The following is an 11020-nucleotide window of genomic DNA, read 5'->3' as shown; positions in this document are numbered from 1 at the left end:
TGAATGGGAAAATGGGGAGGGCATAGAGGAGGCCAGCCTCTGCGGACAGAAGAGAGAAGGGGGCCAGACAGATGACAGACTACAGACGGAGACAGAGAAAGAGGGAGGGATGAGAGGTCCTCAGGGCCCTTAAAAGGGAATGGCGTGAAGGTGCACGGGAAGTGAGTGCTCTTAGTGGCTACAGCTGAGGACGGGTACATCAAGGTCAGGCTGGTACAAATGCTTGAATACTAACGCTCTCCTCACCCAGAAGCCTTTCAACTTCGTGCCTTTTCTGTCTGAGTGCTTCCAGTCCATGCTTAGCTATTTTGGTTTTTTTTGTTTTTATGGCACTTTACAAGTTTATTCTATAAAGATAAGTAATCACCACTTTGCTTTACTGACATCAGCTGTCTTTGATTTCCACCTATCTAGACCATCTTTGTGAATATTTCTATGGGAAAGGAATCACAGTATCTAGGATAACTTTCGCCAAAAGTTGGTCTTCGAATCCCTTCCACATCCAGCAGTGACTGCTTTCGGTACACAGAACCCTGAAATCAGTCAATTCTGTCAACCCATGCCTGCCCCACATCCGGTTTCCAATCTCCTCATTTCGCCATCATGCTAAATTCTGATTTTTTTTTCCTCATCCGTAGTAATAATTCTTGTGAACTTCATAAGCTATGGGTTGTCTTTATCTTCCCTGATTTATATGGGCTTGTCATAGCTTCAGCATGAACTAGCTTCGCTCTAGATACCATGCTAGGCCTGCAGGTTTGAAATGACAGTTGGGTACTTCCTGGTGGCCTAAAATTGTAATCCCACTTAAGAATTTTCAACAAAAAAAATGCAATATTCGAGGAGTGCAGAATTGTTTCCTAGAGTCTTAGTCAAACATAATTATTTTCAGATACTTGGTTGCTATTAATATTGCACAAATACTGTATACATTTAATAAATGTGTGTTTTTCAATCAATTCTTAGTATTGAGGCTTAATTGGCATGGTAGGGATCCTGTACTGAATATCGATGGTCACCCTCAAACTGACATAGATATTAAGGGTTTGATGGTCTGGAAAGATGGCTCAGTAGTTAAGAGAACAAGTTACTGTTCCAGAGGATCTAGGTTCAGTTCCAGAACCCATGTGGCATCTCATAATCTCCGGCCCATAACTTTAGTTTCTTAAGACCTGACACCTTCTTCTGGTCTCAGAACACAGACAGGCAAAAATATCCATACCAATAAAACTCCTTAAAGGGAAAACTTAATTTTTAAAAAAGTATTTAAGGTTTGATTTACTTTGTCTTATTTAACATTTTTACTTACATATCATACTGCATTTCTTCCAGGAAATTCAAGGGTAGTCAAGACTCTACATGAGTGCCTTCTCACAGGGGTTTAGAACATGAACATGGCACCCCAAATTTAGCATCAGTCATGCTCACTGAGCAGAGATAGAGATAGGTTTAAATATCATCCCATTGTTCCAGGTTCTTTAGGGATGGGTTTAAATATCCTCTCATCGTTCCAGGTCCTTTAGGGATAGGTTTAAATATCCTCTCATCATTCCAGGTCCTTTAGGGATAGGTTTAAATATCCTCTTGTCGTTCCAGGTCCTTTAGGGATGGGTTTAAATATCATTCTTGTCATTCCTGTTCCTTTAGGGATGGGTTTAAATATCCTTTCCATTGTTCCCCTTTCTTTAGGGATGGGTTTAAATATCCTTTCCATTGTTCCCCTTTCTTTAGGGATGGGTTTAAATATCCTCCCTATCATTCCAGGTCCTTTAGGGATGGGTTTAAATATCCTCTCCATTGTTCCAGGTCCTTTAGGGGTGTGTTTAAATATCTCTTTCATCATTCCTGTTCCTTACCAACACCTTCTCAAAAAGGCAAACTATTTTTCAGATTTTCTCCTTGAGATTTCTGTTGTGATTTTTTTTAAAATAAATGGCTTCTTTGCTGACCTACTTTTAAACAGAAATATGTATCTCCTGCTCTGAAAATATGCCTGGCTGTCACATGCAGGTAGTCACGGTGCTGTTGGTTCAGGGGATTGAAACCTGACATGCTGTGCAACCCAGAAACGTCTGTGACAACATTTTCAATAAGGTCAGGTTCCTGAAGATGATGAGTGTGCTTTATTTCCACTCTGGGGCACTGTCTGTTTCAGAGGAGGGGCCAGTCGACCTTTGATCAGTCATATAAGAAGTCACACATGGAAACCTCAGTTTGCTAAGACCGTTTTTGGTGCCTTTTACATCAGTCTTTCAAGGCAACACCCAGGTCAGACTCCCCTCAGCCTCACTTGGCTCAGAGCAATCACAACTGTCAAGTTAGCGGTCCAGACAGCACTTCCATCGGGGACAGAAAGGCTCCCTGTGGGAACTGCCAAGGGAAGAAGTCCCTTGCAGTTCAGCTCCAGCTAATGGGCCGGTGGTCTTCGTGGCCACATATTTGTCTGCTTTTTGTTTCTGATAACTTTGGGAAACCACCTTGCTGTTTTCCAGTGTGGTCTCCTTTGAAAGAAGTCCATCGGTAATCCACACCTTCCTGTCGTCGTGTGTGAAAAGATGGAATTGAGGGTTGTTTTTTCCTGTGGTTTGGTGATGTTACCCAGGAAGTTCCAAATTCCACTTTCTAACAGGAGAGAACGGTATGCCATGTATCACAGGGACACATTTTCTTCGGCAGGTGTAAAGGAGAAGCATATTTTTTTTTTCTCTTCCATCGTGCTTTATGATCTACTTGTGGATTTCTTTAAACTGCTCAGACACACTTTTACCTTGCTCGCACAATACTGCAGGTAGGTGTGTTTTCATTGGATGCACGGCTTTTCCTAAAGCTATTTGCAGTGTTGTTGTAGAGTAAATGGTTTTCTTTGTGGCAATCATTTATCCTGTATGACTGAGTACACACCGGAGCAAAGAGCTGATGTCTCTGGGATTACGGTTTAGGAGCTGCGTTGGCGGAGAGGACTGTATGCATTTATCAGCCTTGCCCTGTACGCTCTCACAATCAGGGCCAACCGGGAAATAATGCATCCAGGTTCGTCCAGAGAAATAATGAGGCAAAGTGAAAGTGTTCAGTGTTGGGACACTGAGCGTAGATCTTGTTAGTCCTGCTGACTTCCTACCAGGTCTGCTAGCCACATCATTAAGGGCCGTTGCTTTATTTATGTTCCCAACTTCATTTTTAATGATCCTTACAATGTGTACACATATTTTGTTTAGAATAATGGTGCAACAAACAATTATAGTTCACGGGGAGCAGAAATAAAACGCATTTGTTTTCACCTTCTGAACTCTCAGCTCGGCATCTTAAAATGTTGAATGTATTTAGGAAAGTCGGGTTACAGCTTAAACGGATATTATATTACTAAGTTACATGCAGCTGAGTTTCCCCCGGGTCACACACCTACAGTTCCCCCTCTGCCTTAAGAGGTTCCTAAATTCAAACATTTTTGAAAAGTTCCAGCAAAACACACCATTTCAGTGTTGCAATATCTATGCAACATAAAGTTTAATATCACAAATTTAATACTGTGCATATACATTCGATGGCATGAAATATAATTAGGCTGCTGTGCACCCACTATCACCTGCATTTCTAGTTTTTTTTTTTTTTTTATTTCTCCCAACTGAGCTCCTCTGTGCATTCTACGCTAACTTTTCCTTCTTATAGCTCGTGGTAGCCGTCTTTCCACTTTTACGTCTGTGAGTGTGGCTGCTCTGCAAACCACTCACGTTTAATTATACCGTACACATCCTTTTGTGACTGGCTTGCTCAGTTAGACTTAGCATCTTTAGGAATCAGCTCTATCTCTAGTACATGTTGAAATGTTATTCCTTATAAGGCATTTTTCATTTCCGGTAGAAACTGAATAATAATCCATTGCACATATATACTATTTTTTCTTTACTCTTTCTTCTGCCTGTGAACACTTTGGTTGTATCTATATTAACATGGTGAATAAGAAAGCTGCTATGAATATCTTTGGATTGATTTTTCCACACTTGTCTTTTGACAGTTTCGTGTATGTATGAAGAACATTCTGATCACTGTAACTCCATAATCTCCACTGCTACCCCAATATACACAGAGCTCCCCACAAATTCCTTTCTCACATTTATGTCCTTCTAGCTTTGTTTTGTTTTGCTCAAGACTGTACTTTCAAATGTTTTTGGTCTGTATCCAAAAGTGGAATCACTGGATGATATCACCACGGTGTTTTTCAGTGGCTGCCGATGGTTTTATTCCTGCCAATGTACAAGGCTCCCAGTCCCTCCCCACTTCGTGCCAACATTTAGTATTTTCTCTTTTGGGTTTTTGGTTTTAGCAATAGCTGCCCTAATACATGCAAAGCGGTGTTGATTTGCATTGCTTTGGTGGGTACTAATAATGAATTTCTTTACATATGTAGTTTGGCCATTCCTATACTTTATTTGAAGAAATGTGTGCTTAAGCTCTTTGCCCATCTTTAAAGCAGGTTCATTTTTAATTTTTGCAGTTGCTGCATGGACTTGTAGGAATCTTTACATTTGGGGATATTAAATCTTTATCAGACATTAACAGGACACAAGCTGTCAACTACCACTAATTCCAGCAGTTCCCAAACCACTGTGTTCTCCTAGTCAGAGTAGGGGGTTATGGCGGTCTGGTAACTAAAGAAGTGTTAGCCCATGTCTTCCTCACAGTGCTTCTTAAATGGATGGAATAAATATACTCAAGAACTGACAAAACCTCTAAACATTTTCCTGACCTACAGAGTGCAGGATATGGAGAGAGAGAGGCATATGAAAGCCCGGAGCCGTATCCACCTCAGATGATGGAGTGAGCATCTACCGTATTCCTAGAGAGATGCTAACTGTATACCTAGAGGTAGTGACTCCCCCTGCATTTTCACAGAATTCACATTGTTTACTGTCCAAAACACAAGCAGAGTTTGGAGATAGACAGAGGGTTATTTTAAACACAATTAGGTGGTGACTCCAATTACACCCTCTAAAACAGATGTGGTCACATTGGTTGAGCACACAAGTTTATCTCTTAGTTTGGTGTGCAGCTATTGAGGTAGCTAATGCTTCTTTCTCCATGTCTTCCAATAAAGAGAGACCTCATGAAGCTGTCCTTCAGCTGATGAGGGAAGCAATACACACCCGAGTAGTGCATGGACTCTCTAGTTCAACCTCCTGATTTCGATTGTAGGATCTTTGACGATCCTTTGTTTCAGTAAGGTATCACATTGATCCCCTACATTGATAACCATATGCGCATTGGTGCTGCACAACACTGCATTAACGCTCTCTAAATCTATGGGATAGAGAGAAAAATAAATCAAATGGAAATCCAGAGCCTTGTGCCGTACCGAGATTCCTGGGAAGCCAGTGAAATGGCACAGGCAGAGTACAGTGGGGGCAGGGAACTACCAGAACGTTCTACCACTCCTTCATGCAAAGAAACGTTTCACAGCCATTGGTAATTCAACAAGAGGATGCCCTGCATACCTTGGCCAGGATGACAGCTTTCCAGCCCTATGGCTGCGGTAAATACATGTCTGACATCAAGGCATCCAGCTGATGGCATTCTGTTACAGCAGTGGAGCAGACTTCAGATGCCACTTCTGCCTTCAGTCTACATAATAGCGGGGAGGGGAGCCATGCATAAAAACTCCAGGGAATCGGCTTTCCTGTTTCCCCATATCCACACCAGTGTTTGACTCCATTAGTTTGTTTGTGTTTAATTTTTATCTAAGTCATTCTGATTGAGGTAAAATAAAATCTCAAAGTATGTTTTAATTTGCATTTTCCTGATGACTAAGGGAATTGAAATTTTTTTTTTAAGTTTCTCAGCCATTTATGTACCATCTTTTGAAAACTCTGTTTAGATCCACACCCCAGTTTTTGACCAAGCTGTTTTGTTCTTGATATTTAATTTATTTAGTTCTTCATGTATTGGAGGTTCTAATCCTTTTTCAGACATAAAACTGGTAAAGTTTTCTTTTCCCTTCTGTAGATTGCTGCTTCACTCAAATGATAATGTCTTGTGCTGTTCATGTGATTTTGTTCAGCAACTGTGGGTCTTAATCCTCATGAATTGCTGGGGAGAGTGTAAACAGGTACAAACAGTCTGGAAATCAGCTTGGAGATTCCTCAGAAGCACAAAATAGATCTAGGCCATGATTCAGTTGTACTAGTCTTGGGCGTATACCCAAAGGACTTTATGTTGTTCTACAGAGATTCTCTTCCATGATCATCGCTGCTCTGTTTACACAACAAGAAAATGGAAAAGTCTATAGTTTCATCAATTGATGAATGCAAAATTAGAATGTTTATTTATACAGATAAATATTTAGTTGCAAAGAAAAACGAGGTTATGAAGTTCACAGAAAAATGAAGGGAACAGGAGAAAGTCATCCTAAGTGAGGTAATGCAGATCCAGGAAGACAAAATGGAACGTTTTCTCTCAAATGTGGGAGTTAGCTGTGGCTCTTTAAGTATGTACATTTCATTTGGAATTCCCATAGAGATTAAAAACACTTTTTGATAAAATCTAAGGCCCAGTCCGTGAGATGGAGCAGCTTGGGGCTATATTCATAGATGAGTGCATCCTTCAACCCCCATCAGAGGTGCTTCTGCTTGCAGTGGATAGCAATTAACACAGGTAGGCCTTCAACTGGTCAACATGGAACTTACAAGGGACCGAAGAATGCTTAGCTCTAAATGGGGCATTTGTATTGCACACTCTCCCAAGCCTCAGGGATCTTTGCTATAAAGGGCCAGAAGGAAGGAAAGATCCTCTGGTGATGGGTAACTGCAAGAGAACTAATTTCTTGGCATGATAAGGCAGATGCGTATATGGACGAGCAGCAACTGATGATGACAGCAAACCCAAGACCCGTGTGAGCTCAAATGAGACATAAACTCAGCAGATGAGGCAAGGGGAGGCATGGATAACCGCCACTAGCTGAGGAGGCAAGGGGAGGCATGGATAACCGCCACTAGCTGAGGAGGCAAGGGGAGGCATGGATAACCGCCACTAGCTGAGGAGGCAAGGGGAGGCCATGGATAACCGCCACTAGCTGAGGAGGCAAGGGGAGGCATGGATAACCGCCACTAGCTGAGGAGCTATTGGCATTCAGCTGCCAGTAGATGGAGAGCCAGTTGTTCCGTGTTTTGTTTTGTTTTGTTTGTTTGATTTTTGTTTTTTGGGTTTTTTTTTTTTTTTTTTTTTTGACAGGGTTTCTCTGTGTAATAGTACTAGCTGTTCTGGATCTAGCTCTTGTAGACCAGGCTGGCCTTGAACTCACAGAGATTTGCCTACCTCTACCTCCCAAGTGCTGGGATTACAGGCGTGCGCCGCCGCCGCCGCCGCCGCCGCCACCCAGCCCTCAGCTCTCTCTTTGATGGTGTGATCCTGGAAGGACAATCATGTTCCATGTCAGGCTCCACTACCAGGAGAAGGTGGGCAGCAAACATTTGACTCAATGTGTTTTGTAAACAATGAAGAAGGAAGCGTGAAGATGAGGAGGCAGGAAGCTGAGGGTGGGCATGGGGTGAGTTTTGGAAGGGGTGAATATTATCAAAACAAATTGTCAAAATTATCGATGAATTAATAAAATATTACTTTTATTTTTAAATAGAACACCACGATATTCTCCAGCGCATGAGTGCAGGTATGACTTTGTTAGGTACTCTCTTGCCTTCTGTAGATCTTTGACTGGTTTTTAGAACTCCTATCCAGTTATCCTCATCCATCCTCTTTTGTTTATTTTGTGTGTGTGTAACAAGCAAGTTCCTAAAACATCTCTCTCTATCAAACTTATGTGACCTTCACCCAAACTTAAAATGCTTGCTTTTAGAAATAGGTGGATGATCTATAATAGTTCTATATGGTCCAACGTAAATCCAATTCTTTACCTGGGACTTCAGTCAAATATTTAATGGACACACTTGACAAATCCCAGTAATATAATTTTATGGAAATGTTTAATTTCTGCCAACTCGCTGATTTGACTCTACATACAAGTACATTCAGTCTAATATTCTGAAGCATATGTGATAATGCCAAGTTTCATGTCTCAGTCTCTGTACTAACCATGCACATAGAAGCATTCTTAAGTAATTATAAAATATAATATTTTAGCAAACATGTTATTCATATGTAACAAGTGCATTATTTCCTTGTGCCCAAAATGCAAAGTTGCAAATTACATCCAGGAACTCATCAAATCTGCTAGATGAATTATGTAATTCAATTTGGCAAAATTTTTGCACACAGCGCAAATAGTTTTCTTTGGTTTTCTTGGATTCTGTTCTGAGAAGGAGGTAGCTGGGGAAAAAAAAGTGAAAAATTACAGGATATGATTCATAAAAATCCCACATCTTTTTTGTGTGCTCGCACATTCTTTTTTGAGGGGAAATATTTTTGTCCCACAGCAGTGATTTTTCTTCTCTTCCGTGAATTCATTTAGTCAAAAAGATATCCATACACAATCTATACATAGCATTGAAAAAGAATAGCTAGAAAGAGCCGAGATTCAAGGCGTTCAACAGATCAAATGTGTGGCATATTCATGAAATCTGCTCTTCAGCAGAACGGAATGTGAAGCCTAAACGCGAACATGGCCACAGTATGTAACTCAGAGCAAAGAAAGGAAACCTCAGCTGCGTGCTCTTGCCAAGCTTCGCCCCAAATCCTTTGCTCTCCAACAAGGAACGGGTAACTGTTTTCCTGCCGCGGTTGGAGAAAGAAGAAAGAGATGTCCGAGTAATCGCACCCTGATTTCTCCATTTCAGACAAGCAGCACCGTTACCACCCTTCCTTTCCTTTGCTGCCGACAGGAAGATCAAGCGCACCTCCCCCATCTCCCGAAGGAAGAACTATCCTGGGCCTCTTGGCAGAGGCACCTTCCATAGAATGCCATAGACATCAAATAATTAGGAGTCCAATCTTGCAGCTGCTTAGTTTCGGTGTTTCTGATATTTGCTCTCTCTCTGAACCTCTTTTAACACTTCAGGTTCATGAGAAACTGTTCTGGGAATGGATCTTCATGACCCAGTCAGAGGGGCTGTCTTAGTGGGACAAGAAACTATTTTAGAAGCTGAGGTGTAGAGAAGCCGCTTGTTGGTTCCTGGCTGCTCAGCTCCGAAAAAAATCACACAGAAACCATATTATTTAAATCACTGCTTGTCCCATTAGCTCTAGCTTCCTATTAGCTAACTCTTACACATAACCAACCCATCTCCACACAGCCTGTCTTTGGCAGGGCTTCTCTCCGACTCCCCCTATAGCTCTGCAGTTCCTTTATTCATATGTTGAGTGCATGTCTATATTAATTTATTAAGTCAATGTATGTTAAAATAGCACAGTAGCTGAATCATACCTGTGGTGGGAGTGGGCTGAAAACCTAATAGTTGCTCAGTCCTTGAGGCAGGGTGCTCGGCAGTTCAAGGACTACCACATTGCTAATCTTTCACCGGGAGAAGATTCCTGGAGAATCATGGACCACTGGCCTTTGGTCCATGAAGGAAGCCAGAGCATGCTGGTTCTGGTGTAAGGAGAAGTGGGAGCAGCAACAGTTAAAACCAACTGCCGGCTGGCAAATAGGAAGTCAAATAATCTTCCTTCTGCCATGCCATTTTCATTTGGGATGCCAATACAAGGAGCCACCTACAGTCCAGGTGGTCCTCATGAACCTGTCAAAGCAATCAGGAGAGTTCTCCTGGCCAAATTCCCTATTCAGGTGATCCTGATATGTGTCGAATTGATTAAAACCAACCTTAACAAAACTTGGAAGTCAAGCTCTGGGCAAATGAGGCCACTGATACACCTCATACACACAAAATAACTGTTCACACTTTAAACAGCTAACTCACTGGGATCTCAGCACAGGGGACAAATGCTTTGCTTAAAAAGTGGTAATTATACAAAAGTACATCCGATGACACCTTTATAGATTTATATCATAAATTGTGCATTTGTCCCTTTTTCCTGGCTTTCATCAGCCGGCATCTTGTGTTCTCCATATAGTAATTCCCTTCTCCTTTTGTATACCCTGGATGCAGGCACGCACGCACACACACGCGCGTACACACACACACACACACACACACACGGAGAGAGAGAGAGAGAGAGAGAGAGAGAGAGAGAGAGAGAGAGAGAGGGAGGGGGAGGGAGAGGCAAAGAGAGGTAGAGGGAGGGACAGGGAGGGACAGGGAGGGAAGTGTTGTATGATTCTGCATATAAGACAGAAAGGAATATTTGCCTTTCTGATTCAGGTTTGTTTTGTTATCATAATCCTTAGTCTCACCCATTTTCCCTAAAATAACACATTTTTGTTATTGATCCATAAACCACATTTTTATCTGTTTACCTGTCGGCTGGCACATCTAGGCCGATATCATGTTTTGTCTACTGTGATCAGTGTGGCAGTGAGCATGTCTGTGTGTGCCCCTCTGTGGTTTGCTGACAGATTCCCCTAGGTGTATGCTCAAGAATGGGATGTGTGAATCACATGGCCCTTCCTCTCTCCTTTTTAATCTTTTGTGAAGAATCTCCACACTTCTTCTACCATGTCTGCCACTTCACATCCCTGCCAGCCGTGTATACAATGTCTTTCTCCTCACACTCTTCTCAGAACTCTGTGTCACTCACTTTGCTGATGATGGCCATGCTGACTAGGGTGAGAAGGAGCCTGAATTCTATTTGAATTTCTATTTTCCTAATGGCTAATAATGTTGAACCTTCTTTCATATACTTTTCGTACATTTGCACTCTTTCTTTTGAGAATTGCCTGTTGAATGAATTTGCCCACTCACCAATTAGATGTCTTTTATTTTGCTGTTTCTAACATTTTAAATTATAGCTTTCTTGCTACAGAGTTTCTGTTATATTTGTAGTTAGTAAATGATTCCCCAGTCTGTAGCTTATGTCTTTAAGTCTCTCCTTTGCTATTCAGAGCTTTTAAACTGCAATTTCACTGGACATTCACCGCAGCGATTGACGGAGCTACAGGACTTTTCAGAACGCCATGCCT

Source organism: Arvicola amphibius, chromosome 7 (assembly GCF_903992535.2).
Source record: "Arvicola amphibius chromosome 7, mArvAmp1.2, whole genome shotgun sequence".
Taxonomy (NCBI): Eukaryota; Metazoa; Chordata; class Mammalia; order Rodentia; family Cricetidae; genus Arvicola; species Arvicola amphibius.
This window is presented reverse-complemented; position numbering follows the sequence as displayed.